A 5,000-nucleotide genomic window follows, 5' to 3' on the forward strand; every position below is an offset into this window, starting at 1 on the left:
ATACAGTGAGGAGCATGACTGCCTGGAAACCAGATGGAGAGATTCAGTTTAGATGGTAAGACCTGTAATCTCGCTTTCAGAGTAAAGATAACAATGCACTCATCTATGGCAACATTTTTGAACACAAAGTGAGAGACCGAATGGTCCGCAGCAGGGAGACACGCAATCTTCCCCTGCAGTCTCAACTCAGTCCATTGTTCCCGCTGTCTTTGTTGTTGTGCCCACAGGAGGCGACCTCGGACATTAGTCAGTGGAAGTTGGTGATCCATTCCACACACAGACATAGATGCTCTGACTGAGATACTGGGGTCAGATATAATATTCTCTGAGACAGCCACTGCCTCAGAGTTAGACCCCACCCACTCCATTTAACATCAGCCCAGCAACACATGTCATTAAGGTCCGGCCAGTCTGACCACACACCGAAGCCAGGAGAGCGACTGTCCAGCTTTCCATTCGGCTTTCTCTTGAAGCCTAGGAAGTTAGGGTCCGAACCACGCGCCAGGGGGACCTTACGTCTTTTTAGGTCCAAGAAAAGAGAAGAACGGGCGAGCGTTCTCACATACTGGTCATCACTGTTCAGCATATTCAACAGATGGGAGAGCCGTGTAGCAATATATGCCCATTCAAAATTGGGAACACCCAGACCACCCTCACGTTTACTGTGAAATATAATGTTGCGTGTTGTATGTGTGTTGAGGCCAGTCCATTGTCTCACTAGGTGTACGGTTTTATTAGTCAAATCATGTAGTGATTTTCGTGGAATATGTACATTGGAGAACAGGTGTTGTACTTTGGCCAATGCCATTACTCTGATTGCCTCAAGTTTCATGATGAGTGGAAGTGGTGATGCACGAATTAAATCAAGTCTGAAGGTGTATTCAGAGATGATTTCATCTACCTGTTCCTTCCACTCATCTGCCACATTAAACTTGTGACCCAGGTATGTGTATGTCTGATGACGTGAATAGACTGTAATGGGTTTATTGCCAATTGTGAATGCAGGTATTGTGTCTGTGCTTGAGTGATACCAACGGTTTCCCCCACTCCGCCTTTCATAAAACACTGCACATTTTGACTCCTTAACCTCTAATCCAGACCACTCCAAAAAGGAGTCGGTTCTGGAGAGCATGGTGTTTATTTCAGCCGCATGATATGAGGCAACTTGTACATCGTCTGCATACCCCTGTGCGGGGTTAGGGGAAATTACATTAGCGGGGGCACACATACAGAGCCACTTCAACCACTGGTTTATTGCTATAACAAAGTTAACAGCACTCCACGGACAACCAGTCTTAACACCAACTTGGAGAGGGATGGGGTCTGTGAGCTGTTCACCACAGATAACCTGTATAAAGAAACCACAATACACGTTTTTGACAATGTCAATATAAACCTGGGGCAGATGTATTTCCTCAAGAGCTGTAATACACACATTGTGTGCTAAAGTTCCAAACGCATCACGGAAGTCCAGAAAAACAGCGAAGTATTCACTAGACCCGTGCTTAAAGTCGTCGATACCCGTTTTGAGACAAAACACATGTTCATTCATGCCTTGCCGATTGATGTAGGCCCTTTGCTTGGGAGATCATATGTTTTCATCCACGAGCCACGGGAGGATTCGGGCAAGAACGCATTTCATGAACACTTTATAGATGGTGGGTAAAAGGGAAATGTCTCTCCAGGTTGACGGATCGTCGGGGATATTGCCTTTTTTGGGGATCCTATAGATGAGAGCGCCCTTCTATGAATCAGGGACACTCCTGTTCACCAAGCAGATGTTAAATATGGATGTTAAAATGTCGGGCTGCGTAGCTCTGAGCTGTTCATATGAGACACCGTCGACGCTAGATGCACTGTTATTGGGGAGCGTGCATAAAACAGTCTCTACCTCGTCTTGCGTAAAACGCGTAACAGCGGGGAGATAGGTCGGCTCCGAGGGCTGTATATCCGAACACCATGGTCAGTGGGTCAGTAATGAGCGTTTGACCACGACATTTATTCTGATAATGTGACTGCACCAGCTCAAAATTAGCAGGGCAAGGAGGGGGGTCGGGGAATTCACTGTTATTCAGAATGATTTTAATTGCGTCAGATTGTCTGTGCTGCCACAGATATGACAGCTTGTCTCGGCTCACCTTCCTCCGCTGTTGTTGTCTTGTAGACGTCAACGAGGGCTGCACTGTGTCCCGGAGAAAACGCAACTGTGCCTTGATCCAACCAGAGGCTAGAGCCGGCGTTACTGCCACCGGGTGCGGCTGCTTCGTTGGTAGCTTGTTCAGTACCCGTGCTACGTACTTTAGAAGGGGGAGACCGAAGGGCTTTCCACTCAGTTGTAAAGACTTGTTAAAAATATTCCGATCAGGAGTTTTATGAGACGGATCCAACTCCCAGGGTCTGCTGATGCAGCGTAGTGTTTTTTCACATGCTGTCCGCTCACCAAACTGCTCCTGAAGGCTCTTTCTTTTACCTGAAAAGCCAGCCAATGCGGCTCAGTCAGGGGGTTCACCAGCTCAGAGAAATCCGTGGATGCCAGCTCCACACCCAGCGGGGAACCCGGCGTCGGGTCGTGGGCTAGCCACGGTTGCTCAAACACTCTCCCACTTTGGAGTGCTTGTTTGTAAGCAACTTTGATTGCCGAAATCAGGCACATTGTCCAGACTGTTCTCCACAAAATCATCTTGCACATCACTACATTAACGACGGCAGTTACGACGGGTGCGGTTGTTTAAGTTTTTTTACAAAAACAACATTGGCGTTCAGCACACACACACACACACACACACACACACACACACACACACACACACACACACACACACACACACACACACACACACACACACACACACACACACACACACACACACACACACACACACACACACACACACGCTGAGTAGTTGTCGATTCAAAACATTTCCTCACATTATAATTTCCAATTTCCATTAGCCATGTTTATTCAAACCAGTGGGTTTTGTATTGTTGGCGAGAGAGTCATTGGAGGCTAATGCATGGGCAAGAGAGGATTCAGCTAATGTTGATGAATGGCTCTGTTAACACTTGCTTATTCTCCGACACACGCCACGATCAGACGGCCCATCCATCACACAATTACACTACATGGACACACGCACACGCACACACACACGCGCGCGTGCACGCACGCACGCACAATACACTCGCTCACGTACAAAGCGGAAAACATTAGCAACGGCCTAAAACCTGATTAGGCCAATGTATCCCATTGATTAGGTTAGCAGCAAGCAACTCTTATAAATGGCAAGGTGGTGTTAACAAGGTCTAGCAGATAAATAGACTGCCATTAACACACAGCCAGGCATTGGCCTAAATACATATAGGAAAAATAGAGTCATAGAAATGCAATTATCTATGGTAGATGAATGATAATGCGGTAAAGAGAATGGGGGGGGGGGGGGGGTGTTTGTGTGTGTGTATCATGGATACAATGCAGTGGTGATGGTGTTGATATATGGAGGACAATGGGAGTTTTTAAGGCCGGGCTGTTAAAAGTGGAAGCAGGGGAGAGAATGCCTGGCGTTAGTGCAGACAGGATATTAACAGCACCTGTGGGCTCACTGACGGAAGAGCAGCTCACCGCCATGACAGTTAATAAAGCATAGGGCTTACTCGCTGCATGTGTGACTTTGTGTGTGTGTGTTTGTGTCCGTGTGTGTCTGTGTCTGTGTGCATCTGTGACAGGCACATACAAACACTTGAATGGGTATTACATTTGTGCATTGACCCATGAATCACCATTAACACACTTCACAGTGTTTTCTTTGTGTGCGTTTAAAAGCCCTTCACCGTCTTGTTGTGGCTTTGTTTGTTTGTTTGTTTGTTTGTTTGTGGTGTTTGTTTACTATTGTGGCTCAGCTCTGTGGACTCAGACAATATTACGGTCCTCCCTCTGGAGCTAGGAAACTGTCCAGGGTTCCCTCCAGAAAAACTCTTAGGTGACAACAGTGTCTCTTGACGGGAGGCCCGATGCGGACCGGCTACAGCCTGACGTAGGACCCCGTATATTTCTGTGATAATGGAATCATGGAATGGAGAATTGTAAAAAGGTCAACAATAACACAGCTTCCACAGGGCTTTATGACCAGTTATGTGATACTTTGGTTTAACTGTAAGGATCTAATTTTGTAATCACAGTACGCTACTGCCTAAGCACAAACACAAGTAGATTGAACTGTTTTTTATGTTCAATTTCTCGTATAAGTTTAATTTCATTCAGACAGCTTGTCACAAAACATTTGGACAGAGTTCCCTGGACAGAGTTCCCTAGCTCCAGAGGAAGGACTGTAATAATGCCACACACAAACAAACAAAGCCACAACAAGAAGGTGAAGGGCTTTTAAACGCACACAAAGAAAACACTCTGTGTGAATACCCATTCAAGTGTATGTAGGTATGTGCCTGTCACAGATTTGTACTATAAGAATGAATCAGGGACGTTTTGATGACTGAATACAGAGATATGTCCCTGGAAATCGGGAACATCTTGTCACCTTAATTTAGGCCTATATGTTTTCATTGAAACTTTGGTGGACTAAATATCACACTCATGTTGGATATCATACATACATTTGAAATATTCAAGGCTTTGTTTCCAGAGGCTTTAAGTATCTATGTTTGAATCTGATCCAAATCTTATCCTATCATTATCCTAGTGATTATTTTGCAGATAAACCAAAGATTTAGATTTAAGACTGAAAAAACCAAGTAACCCCCGCCCCCTGAAAAAGGAAAATAAGAACGATGAGCCGTTGGAAAGGAACAGAGCCAAAAGATCTGGCGCCCTTCAAAGAGCCGTAAATCCCATCACTACAATGGATGCCGCTGGTGAATTGTCCAGCTAAGCTGCTCCGCTTCAGTAACCAACCTTAGTGAACATTTAAAAAATTTAGCTTTGGGCCAGGCACACGAGTTAGACCCTGTCGCAAGAGGCAGCCCTCTCCATCGTGAGGGTTATTTGT

At 45.7% G+C, this 5,000-nt stretch overlaps 1 protein-coding gene across 1 annotated transcript in view; it reads left to right on the forward strand.

Annotated features, from left to right (window-relative positions):
• csmd2 (CUB and Sushi multiple domains 2) overlaps window positions 1-5,000 on the forward strand; it is a gene marked incomplete at its 5' end in the record, with an annotated part of 94,051 nt that overhangs the window by 76,052 nt on the left and 12,999 nt on the right.

Source organism: Notolepis coatsorum (genome assembly GCF_963971535.1).
Source record: "Notolepis coatsorum genome assembly, chromosome: 4".
NCBI classification, from domain to species: Eukaryota; Metazoa; Chordata; class Actinopteri; order Aulopiformes; family Paralepididae; genus Notolepis; species Notolepis coatsorum.